The sequence below is a fragment of the Dendropsophus ebraccatus genome, chromosome 15, assembly GCF_027789765.1.
Source record: "Dendropsophus ebraccatus isolate aDenEbr1 chromosome 15, aDenEbr1.pat, whole genome shotgun sequence".
Lineage (NCBI taxonomy): Eukaryota > Metazoa > Chordata > Amphibia > Anura > Hylidae > Dendropsophus > Dendropsophus ebraccatus.
The window spans coordinates 15,567,392-15,579,874 of record NC_091468.1 but is presented as its reverse complement, the minus strand read 5'-3'; positions in this window follow the sequence as shown (position 1 = coordinate 15,579,874).

The window sequence follows — 12,483 nt, the reverse complement described above, 5'->3', positions numbered from 1 at the left end:
AACTGGCTCAGTTGCCCCTAGCAACCAATCAGATTCCACCTTTCATTCCTCACAGACTCTTTGGAAAATGAAAGGTGGAATCTGATTGGTTGCTAGGGGCAACGGAGCCAGTTTCACTTTACACCATGTTTAATAAATCTCCTCCTTCATAACCCTATTACACATAGTATAGTACAGTATAGTATCAAAAGGCGAAAATGCGTTTTTTTTGGCGCAGATTGGCGTTAAATTTTTCCGCAAAGTGTATTTTAGCAAATATTTTATTCTCATCTGCCCCATCTGTGCCACCTTTGCCAGTGGGGCAGAAAGGGGGTGGAGAGGGGGTGTGTGGCAGCACCCAGAGGGGGTGCGGCCTCTGCGTGCGCCGCCGGAAAAATGACACTGAAACCTACGCATTCTCTGAGCTGCCATAGGTTTAAAAAATTTCGCACGGAGAGGCTATATGCGATAAATCTCCGGATAAATCTCCGGAGCTGCGGGGACATTTGTAAGTCTGGCGTAAAAAACGCCGGACTTCATAAATGTCATCCATACTGTCTATCTACTTTTGGACCACCCAATGTAAATTGCATCTAGACAATAGTGATGTGTCTGTTCTCGGTTTTTCTGCGCCGCCGTTCCGTTCCACTACATATTTGTTTTGTAGAAGATTATTTCTCCATCAGGATCTGCAATCCCTTCCTGACATGTGGACTTTACACCTGTCAGCTCCCTATTAAAATCTCTTCCTCTGTGCTCAGCGTGTTCCTCCTGAACTCATACACAGCGTGTGAATCCTGCGATCATCCTCGGATCACAGGAGCATGAACCCATCTCTCTGCTGGAGCACCATGGAGGAGTTACAGGAGGTTTCACAGCACCTGGGAATGGAGAATGTGTGCCGCTAATTGAAATACTGAGCAGTGTGTGTGCTTTTATTATCCAGAAGGAACCTGCTGCGTCTGGCAATGTAAGAATATATATATATATATATATATATATATTCTATCCAGAAGAGCAGCACCTCGCCAGTTATGTAGGTATAAAGGACAGGATGCCAGCAGCAAAAGTTTTGACTAGAAATCCAATAATGCCCATCGAAAAGATAGCAGCCCTCCAAGTGACTTACTTCAGAACAAATAGGTGACTTGTTCATCCGTGTCACAGAGGGCTGTGCGGCCATCTTGTGCCACAGGATCATGATGCATGACAGCTAAAGCCCCTATTAAACGGGGCAACAAGGGCTGTCAGCGTTCGCTTGCTCCTCTTTCCCTGTTCGCTGCTGCCGCTATTCCACATGGGACAGCGAGCGTGGGAGTGCAGGGGGCTGTCCAGGTGATCGCTAGATCGTCCGGGCAGCCCTATAGCAGATAGCGACGGTTTGCTGCTGCCACCGCTCTTATTGCACGGAGCGACGGCACCAGATCGCTGCCTTCTATTATACAAGACGATTATTGGCCGTAGCGGCCAATAGCTGCCGAATATGGCTGATAATCATCTCAAGGTAAGTGAATGGGGATTTGGTGCAGTCTGCAAGTGGTTGAAACCACAACAAGAAAACCATCTTGGGTGGACTTGCAGCAATTGTCATGTTACATTTTCAGCCACTTAAAGATTGCAATACAACCCTATTCGCTTAAAGGCGTACACCACGGGGGGGGGGGGGGGGGGGGGGGGGGGGGGGGGGGGGGGGGGACAAAACAAAACTTTTTTTTAAATTAGCAGGTGTCAGAAAGTTATACAGATTTGTAAATTGCTTCTATTTAAACATTTCCAGTCTTCCAAGACATATCAGCTGCTTTATGTCCTGCAAGTACCGTGTTTCCTCGGAAATAAGACATCCTCCTAAAATAAGACACCCCAACTAGCCTACCAACAAGCCTAAAGTATGGCATCCCCCGAAAATTAGGGACCCGCCCTAAACTAAGGCACCCCCCAAAAGTAAGGCCGCACACATCCTGCCACACATCCAGGTGCACATCCTGCCGCATGTCCCACCGCAGTCCCGCTACATGTCCTGCATCCTCTCCAGACAGCCCACGTGCTCCCCATACACAGGAATGTTCTGCTGTGGCTTATATCCCCCAGAAGAAACAGGTTGAGCAGTGATTTTCCATCCTATCTAACTGACATCATCTGTCGGTGGACGGTTTATACCGACAGCTGAACCTGCTGCCAGCGGAGGGTGCTGCCAACAAAAGTAGAAGGTATAAGGCAGGGGTGGGGAATCTTTTCTATGTCGAGGACCGGCCAGGCATTAATAAAATCATTCGAGGGTTGCATGCTGTGCGCGGCAGATAGTAGCTTGGGTTAGCAGCGCCCGGGGCGAGGCAAAGTATTGTTCCTCTAGTGCCCCTGCTATTGTAGTTAACCCTCTTTGATGCCCCTTATACCTGATGTGAATCCTTAGTGATGCCCTGTAACCAGAGTTAACCTCCAGTGATGCCCCTGGTAGCTGTAGTTAACCCCTTACTGATGTCCCTGGTAGTCTAGTTAACCCCCCCCCCCCCCCCCCCGTCATGCCCCTGGTAGCCTAGTTAACCCCCAGTGATGCCCCTTGTAGTCTAGTTAACCCCCCCCCCCCCCCGTCATGTCCCTGGTAGCCTAGTTAACCCCCCAGTCATGCCCCTGGTGGCCTTGTTAACCCCCAGTCATGTCCCTGGTGGCCTAGTTAGCCCCCCCAGTCATGCCCCTGGTGGCCTAGTTGCCCCCCCCAGTCATGCCCCTGGTGGCCTAGTTAGCCCCCCCGTCATGTCCCTGGTGGCCTAGTTAACCCCCCCCCAGGCATGTCCCTGGTGGCTCTAGTTACCCCCCCTCCCCAGTCATGCCCCTGGTAGCATAGTTAACCCCAGTGTCTGCCCCAAATAAAAAAATAAACACCCCACTCACCTTTCCTCCACTCCCACGCTGTCCAGGTCCTCTTCTCTCTCCTCTATTCTGTGCCCGTCTTCTCCTGTAGGCGGCGTGCAATGAAATGACGTCATCGCGCACAGCCCACAGGAGGAGAAAGACGTGTAGCGCTCTAGTGGGGAAGGGGCCGGCACTCACAGCATTCTCCTGGCAGACACAGGAGGATGCGTTGGAAGCCGGTTCCTTCCCCTTCAGATCGCCGCACGTCACAGGGGAGCCGCGGGCCGCATCCGGAGGTGTCAGGGGCCGGAAATTCCCCATCCCTGGTATAAGGGGACCTTTTATTCTACAATGACTCGAATGGAGCTGATTCATACTAAATCTTCCTACGCAGAATTAAACCATAGGTCACTGTGTAATAACTAGAGCCTAATATTAGCAAACAAAGCATTAAGCTCATTATTAGCGATGACATCTTTTATGGACCCATTAACCATTTACTAAGCAGTTCATCCAGCGGAGAAGCTGCTATCTCTCCATTCAGTAAACAGGACTATCGAGGCTCCCCATCACTTCAGCTAAATGACAGATACAGTATCAGAACAATTGTGTCACCAAAGAGATTGAAGGGGTTATCCACTGGCTAATGGCTCTTTAAATCTCTACTTTTCATAAAAGAATGATGAAAGACTCGGCTGCTAGATAAAGCCCATGGCCTGAGACCTATACATGCAAGGTTCACTGATAATGGCAACAAGGATTATTTGTTAATGATAGGGAAGGAATGACCAAGACAACACATTGATTAAAAAGATACACAGTGACCTAATGGAGGAATCAAAGTACATGGTATGTCCAGGACCCTGGTGTTAAAACAATGTCTGGTTCCTCCAACAGATCATCCATTACTTTATCAGTCTCTTTATCCAGTTCAGAGCCTATACTTCAAAAGTATGTTTCAAAGTTTGTAGTGCCATTTTAGATGGCCCAGCATTTCGGTGCTTGCTTACTGAGCCTAGACACGGCTTGATCCTCATACAGCGAGAGCTGTATATATATTATTACTGATGTCCGTGCAGTTCTTGCCTCTTACACAGAAAAATAATAGTTAATATAGTTAATACTTACCTATTTTCCTCTGTTGTCCTGCAGGCTTTTGCCTGTGTTCCCCGCACACCACTGACACTTCAGTAACAGGCTGTTCAGCCAATCACTGGCCAAGACTGGACAGCCCCCAGCCAGTGATTGGCTGAGCAGCCTGTCACTGGAGCATCAGCGGTGAGTGGGGAACTTGGGCAAAAGGTTGCAGGACAATGGGGGAAAATAGGTAAGTATTAATGTTATTATTTTTATACTTTCATCAGCCGTCGGCCGTGCATCACTTCACGTAACGATGAATGATTTTTACATATGTTTACATCATCATGAGCAAATCAAATTTGTCCCTAGTTTCCCTAAAAATTCAGATGCCTCCAAATGTAATATTTGTTATTTGGGTGAATCAATTGATGTAATTCTCAAGGTAGGAGTCCCTGTATACGGATCGGTTTGGAGGTAAGCTTAGAGCGTCAGTGCTTACACTTTATACATTCACTGGACTTAGAAAAGATCAGAAACAGAAAATGTGTACAGTATGCACGGACATCTGCAGCGCAACTGGCTACGTACGAACTGGAATCAACATGGGGATGCAGTCCATTGATTCTAATTAAGCCGCGTCATAGAGGGGGTTCCCTCCTACTCAGGGTCGGCCGGCTTCCAGTGCTTCGGGCTGGTGACCGGGAATAGACTGCAGCTGTGCACGGGAACAGTGGCACCGGCATCCCCGTGCCGGCACCGGTCTAACAATGTTAAGATCTTGAAGCGATGTATCTGCTGGTACATTCACTTTAAATCAGAATCGATAGAACTGAATCAGACCCGAAATGAATTTCGGGAAATTTTCTCCTCTCTAATAATAATATTTATTCTTCGGTGAAAACGTGAAAGCTTTATTTGTTGCCACAACCATCGCTGTTAGGACACCACCTACAGTCAGAGCAGCATTGATTTGCATAGTAAATGGCAGAGAGAGCCTTTCGCTTGGTAGTAAGCTGAAACTTTTGAAAGAACAGGGACATCTGGTAACCCTTTTGGATGTATAAATGCTTCCTCCCTCGGAGAGTATCACATTGTCTTGTACTGTACAGATGAATAACAATAAGTGAAGAGAGAGTGTTCGGAGCTCTCCGAGATGGAGGTCGCTTCCCACAAAGTTAAATGGTTGAAAATTGAAACAGTTGCAAGTTTCCTTTTTTCTTGCTTCGAGCTTATACGAGGAAACATCCAAAGCAATTAGAAATACAGAGAGACTGTAACAAAGCGGCCCGAGACGGGGAATGGGAAGAAATGATCGGATCGCTGATTACATAACTCTGATTGTCTCCTGAGCATTGTTTACAAGAGAGCTGACCAGCAATAATGGCACCAGACAGGAGAACTTATCAGAAACAGACTGCTTCACAAGACGTGAGATTGATAAAGTGTACAAAACCATAAGCAATTTCCATCTGGAGAGGCAGCACAGAGGTATGTGCCTTATCTGCTTTGACGTTGGCCATTAGCCCTTTTACAGAACTGTCACTGAAAAATGATGTAGCTCCATGTAACACTTGATAACGTGCCATAGTCTATGGTCACTCAAAGAGTCAGAGCAAGGAGAACATAGGAGAAGCTTTTCTCATATACAGTATCCAGGGGAAGTGAGCAACGATCAGTTCAGTACTTGCTTCCCCCTCATTCTCCATTCGCTGCCTGTGCTATTACACGTTAAGACAGTGAGTGGGGAGTAGTGGGAGGGGCCACCTAAACAATCCTTAGATCGTTCAGGCTGCCCATTGAAGTCTCTCGTCAGTCTACTGCCACCGCTCCTATTACACTGATTCATTAAATAAGATCGAGAGAGGCCTAGATGTTTTTTTTTTTTTTAAATATAATATTGCAAGTTATGAGCACTAGGTTACATGGGATAGGATGGTAATTATTCTGGATTATTCTGATTGCCATTGGAGTCAGGGAAAAAATTAATCTCCCTGTGATGGGGCTTTGGGGTAGGTTGAACTTGGTGGACTTTTTTGGTGGACTCTTTTTTAAACCCTATTAACTTTGTTATTATGTCACACAGACCAGCAGACCGTCGCTGCACACGATCATCCGGCATTGTGCATGTCCACTGATAGTGGTCTTTTTACATGAGCTTTTACACCAAACGATTATCATCCAGACTTTCGGTAAGCTGATACTTGTACATCACTCTCTCTGGACCCCACATCAATCTTCTGTATAAAGCCTTAGCCCTATTACGTGGAAAGATTATTGTGCGAAAAATCATTTACCGTTTGCAGTCGTCTTCATTACTCCTATCATACATACTGTTGGTACAGGTCCCCAGTGGTTTCTCTTGCGTCTCCTGGCACTTACCTCTTGGTGGTGGTCCCTTTCTTTCTGTGTATTACGCAAAGGTCTCTCTCATTCCCCCAGACATCAGTGCAACCCATGCGTCAAGAGCTCACAGCCTTGAGTCTCCACCCTCAGGGGCCACCTTATAGGAGAGGTGCTAACCACTGCTTCTGAGCTACATCCCGTACAGTCACAAGACCGGTCCGTGAACCCCAGTATTAAGCATCAACTTCTGAAATACAATCAACAGGTTAGTATTAAACTCTTGGCACAAATTATTTTATATGAAAAATAAAAAAAGGCATAAAAATCATAGGAAAATACATTACACATCACTGTATAAGGGAAGTGGTAATGACACAGAAACCTTCCCCCTTACTTCTAATCCATCACAACAAATTGTCTGGGAAGGACATTTTTCTGGTATACACCCAGGGAGGAGGTAAATAAAAAATCTGAACAACACCTCCATCTTCCTGGTCACCGGTATCATGGCTTTCCAGGCTCTACGGTGCAGCCACTTTTGAATTTAGTGTTGTTATATTATAGACCAACCCAACCAATCAGCAACTGTGTCCTGCTTCAGCCGCTGATTGGCTGGGCATGCCTATGACATCACAACCCTGAACCTAAAAGCGACTGGATAGTGGGGATCAGAGCGGCATAATACTAATGGAGCCTGAAGGTTGAACTTAGTCTGGTAACCCAGGGGTGCTAGTTGTTACTTGCAAGGGCCAGGTATTTTGGAGTCAGTGGCGATAAACCTGTATCCACGGCAAGGGGCGTAACTACCATCTTAGCAGCCATAGTGACTGCTATGGAGCCCGCCACATCAGGGGGTTCAGTGGCCCATTCCTGCAATACACTGGGCCCCCTGAGACATCATTTGCAGCACCTGGTGGCCAAGCGGGCCTTTAGTGTTCTGCACATATCCCTTTAACTGCAAGCTCTCCTGATGAGCACATGACGAGCACAAGTAGTTAAATGTTAAAGGTTATGACTACTTTTGATTGGTTGTTGTCTCTCGGGGTGAGGGCCCAATCAAAAGTTTGCTATGGGGCCCAACTATTTTTAGTTACGCCTCAGTCTACAGCTATGATGATCTGCCTAATGCTGGTCAAGTGCACCGAGTCCAGGAATACAGGCCCTACTGAAGGGCGAGCTAGCCATTGGGGTTCCTCTTTAGGTCCTAGCGAGTTGCAGCAGAGTAAATCGGCTTTAGTTGCTTTTTCCAAACAGCTGACTGGTTGAAGCTCCTGGTGAACTTTGTAGGGCGTTCAAAATAGCCCCTCAGCATGGATAGGTCTGTGTCCCTATCGACTGGTACCTAATCGCCACACTGTGGGTTTACTAAAACAGCCTGACTAGCACATAGGAATGCTTGAAGAAGACACTGATTGGAACAGAAACTGCATACAGTCCACTGACTAATGGTGCGTTTACACGTAACGATTATCGTGCGAATTTGCGCAATAAGATCAAATTCGAATGATAATCATATGTGTAAACGCAGCGAACGATCAAATGACGAACGAGAAATCGTTCCGTGTAAACAGTCATCGCACGATAGTCCGGCTGCCCGCCGCCCCGCCCGCCGCCCGGCCCCCGGCTCGCAGCCCGGCCCCCCACTCATCCGCAGCCCCCTGCGCCAGCGCGATCGCCACCCCCGCCGCTGCTCTGATCGACACCCCCCCCCGCCGCCGCTCCGATCGCACCAACCCCCCCCCCCCCACCGCCGCCGCTATGATCGCCCCCGCCGCCCCGTCTGCGAGCATACATTACCTCCTCCGCGTAGCAGGTCTTCAAAATCCCTGAGTCCCCTCTTCAGTGCATTGATTGGCTGAAGAGGTGAGCCGGGAATTTCAAACGGCTCCTCCTTAGCCAATCAGTGCTCCTCTTCAGCACTGATTGGCTGAAGAGGAGCCGTTTGAAATTCCCGGCTCCCCTTTTCAGCCAATCAGTGCTGCCTTGCATTGATTGGCTGAAGAGGGGAGTCGGAAATTTCAAACGGCTCCTCTTCAGCCAATCAGTGCTGAAGAGGAGCACTGATTGGCTAAGGAGGAGCCGTTTGAAATTCCCGGCTCACCTCTTCAGCCAATCAATGCACTGAAGAGGGGAGTCGGAGATTTTGAAGACCTGTTACGCGGAGCAGGTAATGTATGCTCGCGGACGGGGCGGCGGGGGGTGGCGATCGGAGCAGCGGGGGTGGCAATCAGGGCGGCGGTGGGGGTGGCGATCGGGCGGCGCAGGGGGCTGCGGTTGACCGTGGGGCCGGGCTGCGGATGAGCGGGGGGCCGGGCTGCGAGCGGGGGGGGGGGCGTTCTGCGGGCGCGTAATCGCAAAACGATCGCAAAACGATTTTTCCGTACGATATATCGTACCGTCTAAACGCTGATCATTATGAAAAAAAAAATCATTACTCCGACATCGTTAATCGTACGATCGGGCCAATTATCGTTTTGTGTAAAGGCACCATAACTCACGCTCTACTGGACTGACTGGAACTGAGCACATGGCCTACTCCACCTTCACAGATAGACTATAAGGAGCTTTCCCATTGGTGGGGAGGACCTAGAGAGACTGGTCTCTGATAGGCTTGTTAAGGAGAAGAGGCACTTCTGTGAGTTAACCTTGACAGAGATAGGCCTGCTAACCAACTCTCAGCTGGTGGCAGACATGAGTAAAACACAACCTTAGGCACATACATCATTAACCCCATTGCATGTAAACCTTCATGTGCTTTTACCATAGAGAAAAATACAGAGAGACATCTAGTGGTCAGAATGCAATAAACACTTTACCATCCCGAGAATACCCAGCCCATGGCCACCTTTAGTGTCAACCTACAAACTCACAAAACAGCAATTACTCATGGGTTCTGGGACATTGCATTGGTTTGTTTTATTTCAATTCCCTGGGCTTATTTCTGAAAAATATCCAATACTAGAAAATGTACCCGGCATAAAGTGTCAGTGTGTTAATTAGATTTGTTCCAAGGTGCCCAGGAGGCCAAGCTAAAGGTATTGTTTCATCTGAGTTAATCAGTGAAATTAGTGTATACCTGTAGTGCATAGTTGGAGGGGTTCTGTATACCCACAATGTATAGTTTTTAGGGGTCTCACATATCTGTAGTGCATAGTTGGGGGGGCTGTATACCTATAGTGTATAGTTGGGGGGGTCCTGTATACCTGTAGTGTGTAGTTGGGGGGGCTGTATACCTGTAGTGTATAGTTGAGGGAGGTCCTGTATACCTGCAGTGTACAGTTGGTGAAGGTCCTGTATACCTGTACTGTATAGTTCGGGGGTCCTGTATACCTGTAATGTATAGTTGGTGGAGGTCTTGTATACCTGTAGTTTATAGTTTGAGGGTCCTAGTTACCTGTAGTGTATAATTGGTGGAGGTCTTGTATACCTGTAGTGTATAGTTCAGGGGTCCTGTATACCTGTAGTGCATAGTTTGAAGGTCCTGTATAACTGTAGTATAGAGTTGGTGGAGGTCCTGTATACCTGTAGTGTATAGTTTGGGGTCCTATATACCTGTAGTATATAGTTGGTGGAGTTCCTGTATACCTATAGTATATAGCTTTGGGGTCCTGTATACCTGTAGTATATAGTTGGTGGACTTCCTGTATACCTGTAGGGTATAGTTTTGAGGTCCTGTATACCTGTAGTATATAGTTTGGGGTCCTGTATACCTGTAGTATATAGTTTGTGGAGGTCCTGTATACCTGAAGTATAAAGTTGGTGGAGGTCCTGTATACCTGTAGTGTATAGTTTTGGGGTCCTGTATACCTGTAGTGTAAAGTTTGGGGTCCTGTATACCTGTAGTATATAGTTGGTGGAGGTCCCGTGCACCTGTAGTGTATAGTTTTGGGGTCCTGTATACCTGTAGTGTCCTGTATACCTGCAGGGTCGTATTTACCATTAGGCACCCATGGTCTGGTGCGTAGGGTAGCACCTTGCAGAGGGGCAGTACCCTCCCACTGAGACTTGCCAGAATATCTGGTGTCTTTTCGAGGGGGGTATGGCGGTATTGGTCAGGTCTGGTATAGCGGTGTTATCCAGTCACAGTACGGGGGTATTGGTCAGGTCTGGTATGGCAGTGCTATTTAGTCACAGTGTGTCGGTATTGGTCATGTCTTGTATGGCGGTGTTATTGAGTCACAGTATGGCGGTATTGGTCAGGTCTGGTGTAGCGGTGTTCTCCAGTCACAATGTGGCGGTATTGGTCAGGTCTGGTATAGTGGTGTTATCCAGTCACAGTATGGCGGTATTGGTCAGGTGTGGTATGGCAGTGTTATCCAGTCACAGTATGGCGGTATTGGTCAGGTCTGGTATAGCAGTGTTATCCAGTCACAGTATGGCGGTATTGGTCAGGTCTGGTATGACAATGTTATCCAGTCATAGTATGGCGGTATTGGTCAGGTCTGGTATAGCAGTGTTATCCAGTCACAGTATGGCGGTATTGGTCAGGTGTGGTATGACAGTGTTATCCAGTTACAGTATGGCGGTATTGGTCAGGTCTGGTATAGCAGTTTTTTCCAGTCATAGTATGGTGGTATTGGTCAGGTCTGGTATGACAGTGTTACCTAGTCACAGTATGGTAGTATTGGTCAGGTCTGGTGTGGCGGTGTTATCCAATCATGGTATGGTGGTATTGGTCAGGTCTGGTATAGCGGTGTTATCCAGTCACAGTATGGCGGTATTGGCGGTCCTGTATATACATGTACTGTATAGATGGAGTAGGGGGTCCTGTATATACATGTACTGTATAGATGGAGTAGGGGGTCCTGTATATACATGTACTGTATAGATGGAGTAGGGGGTCCTGTATACATGTGCTGTATGGATGGAGTAGGGGGTCCTGTATATACATGTACTGTATGGATGGAGTATGGGGTCCTGTATATACATGTACTGTATAGATGGAGTAGGGGTTCCTGTATATACATGTACTGTATGGATGGAGTAGGGGGCCCTGTATATACATGTACTGTATGGATGGAGTAGGGGGTCCTGTATATACATGTACTGTATGGATGGAGTAGGGGGTCCTGTATATACATGTACTGTATAGATGGAGTAGGGGGCCCTGTATATATATATGTACTGTATAGATGGAGTAGGGGGCCCTGTATATACATGTACTGTATAGATGGAGTAGGGGGTCCTGTATATACATGTACTGTATAGATGGAGTAGGGGGCCCTGTATACATGTACTGTATAGATGGAGTAGGGGGTCCTGTATATACATGTACTGTATAGATGGAGTAGGGGGCCCTGTATATACATGTACTGTATAGATGGAGTAGGGGGCCCTGTATACATGTACTGTATAGATGGAGTAGGAGGCCCTGTGTACATGTACTGTATAGTTGGAGTAGGGGGTCCTGTATACCTGTAGTGCCCTGTATATACATGTACTGTATAGATGGAGTAGGGGGTCCTGTATACATATACTGTATAGATGGAGTAGGGGTCTAACAGTTATTACTGTGGATGTTGTGAGGCAGCTTCCCTAGCAACCATTGCTCCCTGTGAAAATGAAAGCAGTAATCCTATTGGTTGCTAAGGCTCCAACTGCCGTGTCTGCTGCAGCTAATTATATCACCTGTGTTTGCAGTGAGGAGATTTTCCCATTCATCTCTATGGGGCGCCGCTCTTTCCCCTCCCCCTCCCCTCCTGTACATCTGGCGGGGACGGGACCTTCGCTAAAACCTTCCCGGGCACCCAATGTATCTGTGTGCCAAATTTGCGGTCAAACGGTTCAGGCGTTTGGAAGTCTATTTGGGACAGACAGACAGACAGACAGACTTTTATTTTTATTATATAGATTTTACTGATTTAAACACTTCACTGAACCTGAAAACGAATGATGGCAAAAATATAAATTTTCTTTAATATTACTGTCCATTTTTCTCATTGGTTATTAGTGTAAAATTGATATCAACATTAGAATTTAGAAAAAAAGAAAATCACAATCCTCCCAATAACCAAACACAATAACATGCCGCCAAAAAGTTAAAAAGTGCATCAAAACCTGTTTATAAAAAGCCGAGAATTCTCCATGCCAATAAGAAACAAGACCTATGAAAAGGAAGCTATACATCTCCTGGCAAATATAAACACAAGCCTTCGAACAGAGAGGTACTTGGCAGCCATGTTAAATAAATATTATGAACCATGTGATTAGGCCGCGCTGACTGCATCGCCT